The sequence below is a fragment of the Tenrec ecaudatus genome, chromosome 6 (genome assembly GCF_050624435.1).
Source record: "Tenrec ecaudatus isolate mTenEca1 chromosome 6, mTenEca1.hap1, whole genome shotgun sequence".
Taxonomy (NCBI): domain Eukaryota; kingdom Metazoa; phylum Chordata; class Mammalia; order Afrosoricida; family Tenrecidae; genus Tenrec; species Tenrec ecaudatus.
This window is the reverse complement of record NC_134535.1, coordinates 92,253,936-92,270,622: the sequence shown is the minus strand read 5'-3', so window position 1 is coordinate 92,270,622 and position 16,687 is coordinate 92,253,936.

The window sequence follows — 16,687 nt, the reverse complement described above, 5'->3', positions numbered from 1 at the left end:
AGCTGTTTTCTTTCTAGTATATAACCCTAACTTGGGCTCCCCCGGCCCCCATTCTTTCCCCTGTTTTCTAAGGCTGCTTGTTTGTTTATTTGTTTGTTTTACTACTGCCAATGTCCAAGCATAAAAAGGAACAGGCGTGGTTCTACTTGAATGTTTTGCTGGGTTTCCCCAATTGAGTAGGAACGTGTCATAAATATCAGGTAACTCAAAATTCTGTTTTCAGCTCCCCTTCCTCCCCTCCTCCCCCCTATCTACACTTTAAAAAGCATTCTGCTTAATGAGATTTGGAAGAGAATCTAGCAGGTGTCAGAGAAATGTCTGAGATGCTTTCATACCAGAGAGAGGGCTCTTTGCAGACTTTCTTTGTAGTGGGTCTTTAGAAAGCTAATATGTCCAATGATCCGTTTACCAACATGGCCTTTCTAGTATCCACATTCTGGCACGGGAAATGCGTATGGACAGATAGCAAAGAGCATCTATCAAAATCACGTGAAGGAACGTTTGTCTACCAGAAGGCTACTACTCAGTCAAGCAAATCATTCAATGGGAAATATTTGAAAAGCTGAGGAAGTTTTCAAGGTGTTGCCACATTACATGACCAGAAGATCCCAAAGCATCCTCTCCTTCTGTTACCTCCGGACCTGAGGGGGGGAACTTTGATTCGAAGAGGCTGGCTACAGGGAGAGCCTACAGCCAAATGGTCTCGTGAATTGTGACATCTCAGCAGTACATACACGCCAGAAGGAACTTAACAATCATGACTTACAAGCAGTAATCTGATTTAGAAAAATATTAAATTAGGGCTTAAGCAACCAGGGGTGCTTAAACCGTTCCATTTGAGGGGCCTAGATTGTGCTCGCCTAAAAGGGCGTCGGTGAGCAAAAGGCGTCTGTCCCTGTTTGTGGCAGCCTCGTGATTAATGCCGCCGCTCACGCAAGGCCAGTCACCAGCCCTGAGGTTTGTTGCCGGGCTGGGCAACCAAATGAGCAGCATCGTGTGGGAATGGCAGTGAGGGGAAGAGCCTCCGTGGAAACCCCTGTTTGTGAAATAAGCTTTTCAGCCCAGAATTTCGCTACCGGGAGTGCGAAAACAAAGGTCTTTGCAGGACAGACAGTGAGCAAAGCATGATGGATAATCGCGACCAGGCACGTAATTGCTTCCAGGTGTCCGGCCACTTTATTACTCTGGGGGCTATGCAGCCACCCTGACAATGTTTTCTTTCTCAAACACGGTAACTCCTCGGAAGGCTGGTGCCAGCTGTGCTGTTACCTACATCACTCTAGGGTTGACTCGGTTAGGGCCCCGTCTCCAGACAACTGCCACATTAAGGAGATTTACTAGGGTGCACGTATAAAATGGGGCTCAGGGAAATCCCATGAAAAGTTAGTGTTCTCCTTCTGGGTTAAGTTGTCAACGGCTAGCACTACTGATGCTGTTTCTGAAAGGTGGGCTTCTCTTGTGTGGGTGTGTTCCTCTTTTACCCTCTTGCACGAGATGATTGCATGAGGCAGATAGCTTTATTTTTTAAATGATTGAGTTTCTAATGTCATTTCCAAAGTGTCTGGGTAGCTACACTTCAGGACGTAGTGCCTTAGAGCACATGCAAACAAGTGAACATATAAGGCGCTTTAGCTAGCATGGCAACACGTAGAAAGAAGAAAGTTGGAAGAGTTTTCTTAACCCCCTGCTTTCTGGGCTGGAGAAAATAACTACAGCGCATTTCATTTATGAAAACCCGGTCCCAAGAATAATTAATATAAGTTCTTATGTTCTTTAAACTCCTTGATATTGGCAGATTTAAGAGGAGTCAATAATTCAATATCGGCTTTTAAAAATTACTGCTAAGAAAACAAACAAAAAACCCTTACAAATGAAAATAAACATTGTAGACTTTTTTCCTAGCTATTCACATTTTGCCCCCACCCTCATCCCCACCAGGATCTCTAGACTCAATAGAATAGGAAAGGGATAGTTTTTAAATGTCAGAACTAGATGACAGGCTTTGATTAAAATATTAAGGTATATAGGATAAATAAGTGCAATAACTCAATCTGTTTTACCTTGCAGCAGTATTTGACCTATGTCACCCTCAAAAGAAACTATGTGTGTACATACTTACCATATATCAGCCAAGCCACCTAATTTTACCACAAAACCTGCATTAAAAATGTCCTGAAAAAACTCAGCATATATACTAATATATATGGTAATCTTCCTGTGAGTTTTGTTTTGTTTTGTTTTTCTTATTTAAATTCTTTCAAGAAAATATGGCATGGGGCTATGATAATCCTTATTAAAAATAGTTTCATTGACCCTTAAACCACATATCATACTATACAGTAGTTCAATCATATCAAAAGGAGATGTACAATGATTACCATAAACAATTTTATGTGAGATTAATTTTTAAATCCTTATTTCAAAATTTCTCAGCATTCTGTTACTTATCAAAAACCAATCATGACCATCTTCAGAAGCATTCTTTCCTTCTGTTCTCTGGCTGGAGTTTACAGGAAGAGGGAGACATTATATTTTAGAGACTCTCAGGTTGGACCACCAATCACCCTTTTGCTTTTTCCATCTCTATCTGTGACTCTTTTCTCCTTTTGACCTTAATCTATTTCAAATTCAGGAAAATGCTTCAACTTTTGATCTTGCATGTGAAAACCCTAATGCATTTTTACTTACATAGTTGAGTCAAATTGTACACTAAATTTGAATTGTGCTACAACATTGACCTAATCTCCAAGGATGCACTGAAGCATCACTTTCGACCTGGGTGAGGCCCTATGCCTCCACTCTCTGGCAAGAGGGGTACAGCAGAAAGCAAGATAGCTATTAAAAAATTCAATGGGGTGAGAATTGCAATGAATTTTAATAGCTCATCTCTGCAATGTAAGTGCATTTCTTCTACAAAGAAATATATGTATAGGTATGTGTGTATAGTTTTTCCCTTATAAACATAGGAGCCATTCCCTTTCCTGGTTCAAATGTTCCAGGCAAAAGGTTTTCATTTTGTACAAAGCAATTTAAATGGGAACCCGAAGAAACCACTTCATATGGTGTTTGCCACTGTAAACGTTTTAATCATTTTTCTTGTTTTACATTTTCTGTGACTGAAGCAGTGAATGGGTCTACAATAGAGACTTGCCTGCAAATAGGTGTTTCTTAGACAGCTGGTCAGATTCTGCCCTTGCCAGGCCACATTTTTCTTCTTTTTTAATCATTTTATTGGGGTTCATACAGCTCGTATCATAATCCATCCATCCATCCATCCATCCACCGCACCAAGCACATTTGTACATATGTTGCCATCATCATTTTCAAAATATTTTCTTTCTACTTGAGCTTTTGGTATTGGCTCCTCATTTTTCCCCTCCTCCCCCATTAGCCCTTGACAATTTATAAATTAGTACTGTATTTTAATGTCAAACACTCCCTGATGTCTCCCCTTCACCCACTTTTCTTTTGTTTGTCCCCCAGGGAGGGGGTTATATGTAGATCATTCTGAATCATTTGCCCTTTCTCCTCCAACTTTCTCCTTCCCCTCCTGCTATCGCTACTCTCATTATTGATCCTGAGGGGTTTATCTGTCCTGGATTCCCTGTGTTGCAAGCCCTTTATGTACCAGTGTACATGCTCTGTTCTAGCTGAATTTGTAAGGTAAAATTGGGGTCATGGTAGTCAGGGGGAAGAAACATTAAAGAGCTAAAGGAAAATTATATGTCTCATCACTGCTACACTGCACCCTGACTGGCTCATCTTTTCCTTGTGAGCCTTCTGTAAGGGGATGTCTGATTGTCTACAGATGGGCTTTGGGCCTCCACTTTGCACTCACCCTCATTCACATTGATATGAATTTTTGTTCTTGTTTTGATGCCAGATACCTGATTCCATCGGCACCTCATGATCACACAGGCTGGTGTGCTTCTTCCATATGGACTTTGTTGTTTCTCAGCTAGATGGGTGCTTATTTATCTTTAAGCCTTTAAGACCCCAGACGCTTTCTTCACCACATTTGCTTATGCACCCATTTTGCCTTCAGCGATTTTTTCCCAGAAGCTGAGCATCACAAAATGCCAAATTATTAGAACAAAGCATTCTTGCATTAAGGGAGTACTTGAGTAGAAGCCAGGCCACCTTTCTTGTGCCCTGTTTTTGTGCATCCGGCTCCTATTAATTGGCCCATCCTGACCGCAAGGTCTCTTATCTTCTCTGGATAACTTGATGATCAGTATTGTTGCTCTTGGACTCACTCTTTCTTGACCACCCTCTTCCCACTTCTCTTGGTGAGTAGAAGGAAAAGCTTTTTTTTTTTTTTTTAAAATAAGCCAGCCCCAGTTCCTTCCCACAAGGCTCCCAAGACTCCTTGAAAATAGTACCATAAATAGCCTTGAGATTCCTGAGCAATGTGCTGTGTGAACTCTGTTTAAGCCCTCTCTCTGAGAACTTTACTACACGTGACTCCCTGAAAAAGTAAGGCTTTGGACAGAGTGAGATAAGAGGAAAAATGGTCTTCTTGGGGGGGCAGTGGGGAGGTGTGTAAGAAAGGAAACAAACCTGCCTTCTTTGAGTGTCGAACATAATCGAGCAAGCTTGAATAAAACCAGGCGAGAGAAGCGAAACTAGAGTGGTGTGGCTAATTGCAGGAGGGTTTGCCTGGAAGTGACACTCACAGCAGAGGCCTGATATGTTACGTAGGCATTTAGACTCGGCACAAGGAATAGGAATGTGAGGAAGGCGGTTAGGTATATGTATCTTGACAATTCTTGGTTTTCAGAAATAGATTGCGAAGGACGAGCAAGTCTTAGTTAACTGTACACTATGGTCCTTGGTTTATCAAGAGAACAGCAGTTTGGATTGGGGCTTCCAGTCTTTTGTCCCTTGAGAGTTGTGGGATGAGCTTAAGCTGCTACCATAGCAGTGACTACTGTCCTATGCACACTTGATTGGATGAGCCCTCTGTCTGCTTTGGCTGTTGGAATTTCATCTGTGTCAAATGTTTCAGATCTACCCTGTGTGTGTGTGTGTGTGTGTGTATGCATGTGTGTGCTCAAAACCTGAGAAGACAGAAAGCAAAATAGAAGGTCACTGCCATATATTTCACACATACAACACACACACACACAAATGCCATTTCCATTATCTTGGTAGATTAACTTGAATTATTGATCTGATAAAGTATGTTGTGTGTCATTACAGAAATTCAGGACGTTGCGTGGAGCCTTCGTGTTGCTTGCTTTTAAACAAACAGCCTTCTCTGAGCCTGTCTTTTCCTCCTGCAGGGCTGGCACAACACTGCTAAACAACCCACACAAAGAGCCACTGTCTGAGCATGGCTGAAACGGGTGATGTGGTAGCAACCTGGACATTTTACATCTATAAAATAAGTTGGACATTGAACCAGTTGTTTCTTTTTATGTTTTTTTCTTTCCGTTTTCCAAGGACTGGTGTAGTAAATCCCTAGCCAAAGGAATGCTGATCCTCTTGGAAGCCGAGCCCACCCAAACCGAGGGCAGTGCCCCCAGTAACTAGCATCTTCCTTGTGAGCGGTGGTCTTTGCAGGAAAACTGTGGCCTTGTCCTGCACCACCTTCACGATCACAGATGTGATCTCAAGTCCATCATTACAGTCACTGCGTGTCTGCCATGCCTTCTAACCTGGGTCGGGGGGAAGTTGCCTTTTTCTTTTTCATTTTATCCGACAATGTTCTGTTGTGATCCACCAGGGCTTTGTTCTAGCTTGCTTTATAGAGTGTAAACGCCACAAAAACCTGTCCACCATTCCTGCTGGTATTTGAAATACTAGTAGCATAATAGCAACATACAAGTAACACACTGTGTGGCAAACTGGCCAATGGAGGGGAGGCGCCACCTAGTCAAATGGTGAACACCCTCTGGGGCTTAGTTTCCATGCCATTTCCTTCTGAAGCTTTCTCTGCTCATCTTGGAAAAGACTGGTCGCTCCTTTTCAAATCAGTCTGGGCTGTTTTTAGTGGGGCTGTCTATGCTGTTTACCTGCTGTGGCCCTCTACACCCAAACTCTACCACCCATTCAATGCTGACACTTGGCAACCCTATAGGACAGGGTAGAACTGCCCCTGTGGGTTTCTGAGACTGTCACTCTTTACTGGAGTAGAAAGCCTCATCTTTCTCCTGGGGAGTGGCTGGTGTTTTTAAACTGCTGACCTTGAGGTGAACAGCCCAAAGAATAACCACGACACCACCTGGGCCCTTCTAGCCCTCTAGAGCAGTTGTTCAGGATTGTGTCTTCTTCTTTCTCTTAGCTTTATAGTCACTTGGCAGAAAGAGATCCATATGTGCCAGGCACATGTCCTGTATGGTTTTAATCTAATTCTCATTTCGTCTTGACATACTCGCTGCAATCTAGGCCTTATTCCCTCATTTTAGAAATGAAGAAACTAAGCCTCAGAGTTTGAAGAATTTGCCCAGATCCCCTGTTCGATATGTGGCAGAGCAGACATTTGGACTCGGGTGTGCACAAGCACGGATCCTACGTCGCTCTTCCTCATCACCCAAGTGGACGATTAGAAACAGGGGTTGGAACACTTTTACTACCTAGTCTCTCCTGGGGCTTAAATATTTCATGATTTCATTAGTTATATTGAGACATCAACTGGCATTTGGCTTTGTAAACACCATATTTTGAAGTGGCTGAATAGGGCATTAAAGAAAGCATAGTAATTTGCATTGTGGTAAATTTTGTCTTGGGCACCATGGTTCATTTGTTTCATGAAATTTTAATATCATAGAGCCTAGGGATAGGGTAACATGATAGCAGCAAGTGATCGGTTTTACTCAAAGTCTATAAAGTATACCTATTTATAAAGGCCCCCATAAACATACTTTTTTAAAAGTAAATATTATTTTGTATTTTTCTATGGCTGAATTGAAGAAATGCTCTGAAGAAATTAGTTTATTTAAACAGACCCAAAAATTAAATATACAAAGAGTCTGTCTGGGGTGCAAATGGTCATGGAGCTTGGCTAGTAACTGAAAGATTGGGGCCTTGAGGCACCTTGTAGGAAAGGTCTAGAAAGCCAGTTCTAAATTTATCCATTGAAAACACTGTGGAGCACAGATCTAGCCCACCCTGCCTGGGTGTGTGGCTCTTGTCTTAAGCAATATTCTCCACCTTTTTTGATCTAGATACTATAATCCATTGCAATGGTCATACCAAATTCACAGACAATATTCATGATTAAAGGATTTATTAAGAAAGTTAACAAGAAAGTAATGCTCAGTATCCAGTTGTTCATCAGGGACGATTACAAAGTTCTTTCAGTACTGCTAATAAATGCCAGAAGGACATGCCACTCCAGGTCAGCCTCAAAAGAGTGGGTCCCAGAGCTCAATTCCCCTATTTAAGTAAATGTCTCAAGGCACCTGACTCCAGGGAGCCTCTGCCACAGGCACTCAGCTCCACCGCCGAGGGTCAGCAAGCCCAGCTCTGGGATGGAAAGGCACACCACTCCACAAGTCAGCCTTCTATCCCAGAGCACTCAGCTGTCCTTGCTCCCTGGGCTGAGCAGTCCAGCCCTCGGCCTCGTGCTCTGGCCCTGGGTTATGCTGTCATATCTCCTTCCATATCATAGCTGCCTTCGGGTGCAGGAGGCTCACTGGACAGAGACCTCAGCGTCCACTCCAGCCTCCCTTGTCCTGAGATCCCCTGATTCTCAGAGGGCTCCTTTTACATCTAGCAGGTTGGCATTCCAACAAATTAGCTTCACAATCATGAGAGAATCCTATCAGTATCTCTTACCACCACCCTTGCATATGGTGTCACCAGGAGAGAGACTGGACTCGGGAAGCTTTCTTAAACGATCAGCGGCAAGCAGGGACATTATCTTCTGATCTTACTGTCGTTCTCACAACAGATTCTATTTGTTGGATCATCAGTCCGTTTCAAAGAAGAGAATCGATGCACACGCCGTCTGTCGTCATTATATCTGGGGAAAGTAGTTTGAAGTTTATTTGCTAGTCTTTGGAATCGTCCTAGTGGTCCATTCAAGGGAAACCTGAAAGAAAAAGGCACAACACCAGAAGAGCTGCAAGACACCTGGCGGTTCAGGCTGCTTCGTCTGCTGGACAAGCTGCAGAAGGGAGCACAAACAAAGCAGCAGGTGAAGTGACTGTGGAGCTCAGTAGCGGAAGAGCTGGGCAGGGTTAGTAGAGGAGCCATGCGGCTTTGACAATAAGCCGTAAGATTGAGATTACACCCCCTTTGAGGGAAGAGGTTGAGTCTTTCCTGTCCACTCACTGAAGCCTTCCACCCCAGGAAGACACTTAGCACATAGTGGGGGCTCGTGCAATCGTTGTAGAATGAATGGCTGCTGAAGGTGCCATGAAATGAACCTGGCTTTTGCTAAAACCCAAGTTATGTTAAAGTGATGAGGTAATTAGGTGACACTATAATATATGAGAACAACAGGCCAACTATTGGTGCACACACTTAGGATATTCCAAATAATAAGGCTTTGGGGTTGACACAGGGAACCCTGGGGATATGGCAGTTGAGGCTCTCTGCTGCTGATAGGTCATCAAACTCACCGGTCACTATACACAAGAAAGAGGTGGCAGTCTGCTACTGGAAGGATGTACAGCCTTGGAAACAAACCTATGAGGCCGTTCTGCTCTGTCCTTACAAAGTCCCCATGAGCAGCAATGAACCCAGGCAGCTGATAGTGTTGTCTACCCTAGGAACTGATCTCTAGAGATGAACATTTCTTATCTTCATGATTCTACTTTGCCCTACATGGGTAAGGTTAGAGGAAACATAATCGACATGTGCTTAAGGTTATCTGCTCTGGGGAAGATTCACAGCCTCAGCAACTCTAAACAGACTTATTTTAAATTGGAATCAATTTGATGGTCATGGGTATATAGTGAAGCTTACACCAGAGGAGAGGGATTCCTGGGTAATAAGATGGACATTCTTGGAAATTATTTTGTGATTTTTAGGCTAAGGCAGGAACCACTTAGTAAATTATCTGGCTATATCTTTTCTAAAAAGGGCCCAATAGGGCCAGAAAAAAATTAATGTAACTTCTAAAAATAATTTGTATAGTCCAAGGGTCTAATATAGTCCCAGGAGAAGCTATTTCCAATTTTAGTTTACACACATACAATGAGATTATATAGGTGGTAAAGACTTTGAAGATACTATAAAAGTATTTAACTCAGCCCTGATTTCACCTCCAGTTTAATGTACCATGTATAGCTAGGTATCACATGTTTAAGATCGCTGACCTTGAATTTTATTTGGAGCTTGCAAGCCTTTTTAAAAATCTCATTTTCCTTAAAGGAACAGGAAGTCTGTTTTGTCCCTCATAGAGGAATTTGCACAGGAAACAAGAAGGTAACAGTGTTAGTTATTTGAAGCAGATCCCGCTGTGTGCAACCTCATTGACTAAATTGTGTCTGAGGCTCTGAAGACAGTTTACTTAAAATAGGTCTGTGAGCTTTCTGTGAAATCAAGGGTACTCCCTAGGGTTGCCTTTCAGAATTCCTAGAAGATGGTTCTATTTCCCCTGTTGGGGCACGATATTAAAAAAACAAAACAAAACATGGTAAGAGGCCGGTGTTCTTCATGAGCAACCCGAAATATAGCGGATGGTATGCAGCCTATCTATTCCATACTATACGAATGGAATGGAGGTGGCATCTACTTTTCTCTGACTTCACAAGGCGGGCCTAGCATTCAACTTCACATTAGCCCAAGGTCAACCTTATGAGGCAGAAGTCAGACATGGCTATTCGGATCCCTCCCATCTCTCCCATGGTGCTTTTCTACTTCTTTTTTGTTTATAATCATTTTATTGGGGGCTTGTACAACTTATCACAATTCATATATCCATCCATTGTGTCAAACACATTTGTCCATTTGTTGCCATCATCATTCTCAAAACATTTGCTTTCTACTTGAGCCCTTGGCATCAGCTCCTCATTTTCCCCCTCCATCCCCGCTCCCCCTCCCTCATGAACCCTTGATAATTTATAAATTATTATTATTTTGTCATGTCTTACACGGTCTGATGTCTCCCTTGACACACTTTTCTGTGGCCCATCCCCCAGAGAGAAGGTTATATGTAGATCCTTGTAATCGGTTCCCCCTTTCTACCCCATCCTCCCTCAACTCTCTGGTATTGCCACTCTCACCACTTGTCCTGAGGGGTTCATCTGTCCTGGATTCCCTGTGTTTCCAGTTCCTATTAGTACCAGTGTACATCCTCTGGTCTAGCGGGATTTGTAAGGTAGAATTGGGATCATGATAGACGGGGTGGGGGCTGGGGGGAGGAAAGGAAGCATTTAGGAACTAGAAGAAAGTTGTATGTTTCATCGTTGCTATACTGCACCTTAACTGGCTCATCTCCTCCTGGTGACCCATCTGTAAGGGGATGTCCAGTTGCCTACATTCACAATGGGTCCCCAATCTTCACTCCCCCCTCATTCACAATGATTTGATTTTTTGTTCTTTGATGCCTGGCACCTGATCCCTTTGACACCTCTTGATCACACAGGCTGGTGTGCTTCTTCCATGTGGGCTTTGTTCTTCTGAGCTTGTTACCTTGAAGGTAAACAAGTGTCACTTGTCCACTTCTTTGCTGGGCTCAGGGGCCACACAGACTCACAGACAATGCTTGTGATTATGGAGTTTAGTAAGGGAAGTAACAGGTTACAACTCAAGGTCAGAAACTGCAGTTGCCTGGTTACATGCTCCTCTTTTCAGCCACACCCATAGCTATATTTCTCTCTGATCCTTGGTGCCTCCGCTGCTTGAGCCCTTGGTTTCGGACTTGTTTGAGTAAGTGGTACAAAGCTCCTGCCACGCCACTTGTAAATGCCCAAAGGAATTGCTACTCTGCCATGAACCTCAACCTAAAGGTGTTCGCCTCTCTGTGAATTAGCAAATTTAGCTCCCCAGGCCTGAAAGCCTGCCTCTTGCGCTGGTGATTGACACCTTTACCGCCACTCACTATGGCTTCGTGAGTGTCCCCGCCCACTTCCTCTTGAAGGGATCAGTGCAGGGAACCTAGAGTGCAAAGAATGTGCTCCACTCCCAGCTGCTCGCTCAGTGTCTGTGAGATCCTCCATCCCTGCTCTGAGATGGCTCAGTTTAAACCTAGAAGGATAGAAATACTGAGCAATCCCTTGCATATTTACATGATCTTACCCAGTAGTTTGGAAGGAATTACAAAGGTTATGGCTAGAACAGCCATATCAAGTACATTCACTGTGTAACAACCCTGATGAATTTGAAAGCAAATATATATATTTTCATTTTCTCATTGATACTTTCATTGTACTTTTTATTTATTTTTAAAAATCATTTTATTGGGGACCTATATAACTCTTATCACAAGCCATACATCAAGTGAATCAGGCATTTTTGTACATATGTTGCCCTCATTCTTTTCTAGAATTTACTTTCTATTGAGCCTTTGGTGTCAGCTCTTTTAAAAATCCCCCCCACCCTCATAACCTCCTAATAGATTGCACATTGTTTTTATTTTTATCTCTTACGCCCACCGCTGTCTTCCTTCCCCTGTAGCAAATATATCTTTTAAGGGAAGAACAATGGACCCCAGAAAATGGAACTGAGAAATGACCCCAATTTTCAGTTGATGAATAATATCCTATTATGAAGAAGGTGGCATGTATTCAGATGAAAGAGGCAAAGAGAAGAAACCTCAAACTGGAGGCATGGTTTCCTTGGCTCAGAAGGCCTAAGGAGCATTCAGATCTTATTAGAAAATGTCAGCATGTCCATTCAGAATTGAGGGATTTAAAAAAAACAACACATGGTGGATTAAGTTAACATGGTGTCCATGGGCTTTGACCAGATGGTCACAGAATTCTCTACCGTATGGCTTTGGTTCACTAGGGTCATTCATTTATCTGTTGTTATAAAACAAGATGGTTCAATTGTGCTAATTGGTTAAGATTCAAATCAAGCTCAGTCAAGCAGCCTAAGTTATAAGAGAATAAGGTCAAGGCTATGAGAACAAAGGTAGATGTCCGTCAGGTTAGCTGTGATCTAGTCAGGCCTGACTCAGAAGTACCCTACATGCAACAGAACTAACATCCACCTGGTCCTTCCCATCCTCACAGTTCTTAGGGCTGTGCCATGGTGGCAGCCACTTGCCAGTTCATCCTGATGAGGGTCTTCTTCTTTTTCTCGCCCTGCTACCAAATACGATGTCCTTTTCCAGGGCCTGATGTCTCCGGATAATGTGCCGAAAGTATATGAGATGAGGTCTCACCATCCTTGCTTCTAAGGAGCATTCTGGCTACACCTCTTCCAAGACAAGAATCACTTGTTCTTCTGACAGATCATGGTAGTTTCCATATTCTTCCCCAGCACCAAACTTCAAAGGCATTGATTCTTCTTCTGTCATCCTTAGTCAATGTCCAATTTTCACATGCACATGAGGTGATTGAAAATACCACAGCTTGGGTCAGGTGTTCCTTAGTTTTCAGAGTACATAACATCCTTTTCAGCGCTTTAAAGACGTCTTATATAGCTGATTTTCCCAATACAGCATATTGTTAGATCTCTTGACTGTTGTGCCCATGAACATTGATTGTGGATCCAAGCAGGACAAAGTCCTTGACAACTCTAATCTTTTTACTTTTCTCACAATCTTCGCTATTGGTCCATTTATGTGATTTTTGGTTTTCTTAACATTGTCTTGTAATCCATACTGAAGACTGAAATCCTTGATCTTCATTAGCAAGTGCTTCAAGTCCTCCTCACTTTCAACAAGCAAGGTTGTGTTATCTGCATATTACAGTTTATTAATAAATATTTCTCTAATCCTGATGCTGAATTCTTATTAATATAATCCAGCTTCTCTGATGATTTTCTCAGCATAAAGATTGAATAAGCATGGTGAGAGGGTACAAACCTGACACACATCTTTCATGATTTTAAACCATGTAGTGTTCCCTTGTTCTGTTTGAACAATGGCCTCTTGATGCATGTACCGATTCTCATACTTGTCCTTGGATTTTCATTCCTTTCAAGTCTATCCGTAGTTTGCTATGCTCCACGCAGTCAAAAGTTTTAGCATAGTCAATAACACACAAGTAAGTATCTTTCTGGTATCTTCTGCTTGGAGCCAAGATCTGTGACGTTGGCCATGATATCACTGGTTCTGCATTCTCTTCTTAATCAGGCCTGAACACCTGGCAGCTCCCTGTCAATGTACTGATGCAACCACTATTGGATGATCTTCAGTAAGATTTTACTTGCCTGTGATATTCTGCCCTATCAGAAAATAATGCCCTATAAATGTTTATTAAGGAAATAACTTGTAAATGAATGTTTCGCGCACTGGGAATGGTGGTAGATGCTTTGAAGACACACATAGTCCTGGCCTTCAGAGAGTTCATTATGGGGTTTAGGTTGTGTTTCTAAACAACTTATTGCGTAGTGGGCTAAGCACTGAGTGGCTAACCAGAAGGTCAGCAGTTTGAGCTCACCAGCTGCTCTGCAGAAGAAATAGAGAGCTGTCTACCCCCGTAAAGAATCAAGTCTCAGAAACCCAAAGGGGAAGTTCTACTTCACCCTGTGAGCCAGGCGCGTGTAGGAGCATGGGAGGAATAGTGGGTTACACAGTGGGCTGTGAACTGGAAGGACCGCAGTTTGAAACCACCAGCCACAGAAGAAAGATAGGCTTTCTCTTCCCCTAAAGGTTTACAGTCTTGGAGTCCATGGGAGCAGTTCTACTCTGTCATTATGAGATTGTAAATTGGACTCTACCGAATGGAGGTGAGAGTTGTTGGGTTGTTTTTTTTTTTATGTACAAAGAAGACAGTGACAAATTATATTTCATGAATTTGCATTCAAGTTGAAGTCATTCTGGTGACTGAGAAACAGTGTAGCTATGGGAAGAGTTTGTGCAATCCTACTTCATCTAGGGTCTCTGTAAAGGTCATGAAGAATAAAAGTTATAGGGATGGAGAAAAGGAGATGTTAGGCCAAAGAGAATACATAAGAAACGGTGGGTGTGCAGGTACAGTGGATAGTCCTAAATCGATTGTTTCTGTTAGAGTAAAAGATGATTGATGGGGCATCATGGGAAGTCAGGGGGATGTAAGTCAAGATCACTTGCCTGAGGCCCATGAGTCCCACCGAAAGGAGTCTAGGCTTTATTCCCGCGGCACCATGGAAAAGTGGTGAGCATTTGGGGAGTCAGGATAGTATTTTGGGATAATGTATTTGACAGCAGGATAGGTGATGGACAGAGAAGAGTGAGACTCTAGGCCAGCAGTTCTTAACCTGTGGGTTGTGACCCCATTGGGGTCGAATGACCCTTTCACAGGGTTCACCGATTCAGTAGCTAAATTACAGTTATGAAGTAGCAACGAAAATAATTTTATGGTTGGAGAGTCACCACAACATGAGGAACTGTATGAAAGGGTCACGGCATTAGGAAGGTTGAGAACCACTGCTCTAGGCAATTAGTGAACCCTTTAATGGGACTTACCAAGAGGCCATGAGCACTTGAACAAGAGCAGGGAACGTGACGGACTCAGACATAATGAAAATGGCGCAGGAGCGGGCAGCACTTTTTTCTATTAGACATTTAACTCAGAGCTAACTGTCCAATAGCAATGACCAATGGGGAGAACCTGGAGGTGGGGATGAAAAATCACAGAGGTGGAAATCACAGTTGATGAAGGCATATCCAGGTACAACTGTTGGACCTAGAGTTGGAGATGGGGAACTAAAGTTTGGAGAGAATTCAGAGTATGAAAAAGATTTAGAAGCCACCTGTGTAGAATAGTGAGTGGAAAGGGTATAACTGAAGCAGATTCAGTGATAAGCTTGAGAGGGTAGAACGAATAAAGGAAAGGGCCTAAAGGAAAGTGCCTCTAGGAGCACATCCATTTATAAAGACATGCCAAAAGAACTGGGAGAATCCGCCGAGAAAGGATGATGGGAGATGGAAGAGACTGGGTGCCAGGGGAGCCGCAAGGAGGGCAGTAAGTGTTCAACCATTTCCATAAAGTCAGAAGAGAAGACGTGTGTTTATGCTGTGTGTGTGTGTGTGTGTGTGTGTGTGTGAGAGAGAGAGAGAGAGAGAGAGAGAGATAATTGATGGGCCATTGGGGAATATTCTGAATCACTAGAAATATGTTCTTTTTAAAAAAAACCTTTTTATTAGGGGCTCATATAACTCTTATCACAATCCATACATATACATACGTCAATTGTATAAAGCATGACTGTACATTCTATGCCCTAATCATTTTCAAAGCATTTGCTCTCCACTAAAGCCCTTTGCAAAAGGTACTCTTTTTACCCCCTCCCTCCCTGCTCCCTCCTCTCTCATGAGCCCTTGATAATTTATCGATTATTATTTTGTCATATCTTGCCCTATACGGCGTCTCCCTTCACCCCCTTTTCTGTTGTCCGTCCCCCAGGGAGGAGGTCACATGTAGATCCTTGTAATCGGTTCCCCCTTACCAACCCACTCACCCTCTTCTCTCCCAGCATCGCCCCTCACACCCCTGGTCCTGAAGGTATCATCCACCCTGGATTCCCTGTGCTTCCAGCTCCTATCTGCACCAGTGTAAACTTCTGCTCTATCCAGACTTGCAAGGTCGAATTCGGATCATGGTAGTTGTGGGGAAGGAAGCATTTAGGATTGGGGGAAAGCTGTATTCTTCATCAGTGTTACATCGCACCCTGACTGACTCATCTCCTCCCCTAGACCCCTCTGTGAAGGGATCTCCAGTGGCCAACAAATGGGCTTTGGGTCTTTACTCTACACTTCCCCCTTCATTCACTATGGTAAGATTTTTTTTTTTTTGATGATGCCTTATACCTGATCCCTTTGGCACCTCGTGATCGCACAGGCTGGTGTGCTTCTTCCATGTGGGCTTTGTTGCTTCTGAGCTAGATGGCCGCTTGTTCACCTTCAAGCCTTTAAGACCCCAGATACGATCTCTTTTGATAGCCGGGCACCATCAGCTTTCTTTGCCACATTTGCTTATGCACCCTTTTGTCCTCGGCGATCGTATCAGGGAGGTATGCAGCCAATGATATGATTTTTTGTTCTTTGATGCCTGATAACTGATCCCTTCAGGACCACGTGATCACACAGGCTGGTGTGTTCTTCCACGTGGGCTTTGTTGCTTCTGAGCTAGATGGCTGCTTCAAGCCTTTAAGACCCCAGATGCTATCTTCAAGCCTTTAAGACCCCAGATGCTATCTCTTTTGATAGCCGGGCACCATCAGCTTTCTTCACCACATTTACTTGTTCACCTGCTTTGGCTTCAGCAGTTGTGTCGGGAGGGTGAGCATCATTGAATGCCAATTTAATAGAAAAAAGTATTCATGCATTGAGGGAGTGCCTGAGTAGAGACCCAAGGTCCTTCTGCCACCTTAATACTAAACCTATAAATATAGATACATAGATCTATTTCCCCATCCTCATGTATATATATTTGCATGTACATGTCTTTGTCTAGACTTCTATAAATGCCCTTTGCCTCCTAGCTCTTTCCTCTATTTCCCTTGACTTTCCTCCTGCTCTACTATCATGCTCCGTCCCCCCCTGGGTTACAGCTATACCTCTTCCTTACATAACAAAATATGTTCTTATTACCTGGCTGTTTCCATGAGAGCTTAGAAAAGAGGTCCAGTAAAGAAGGAG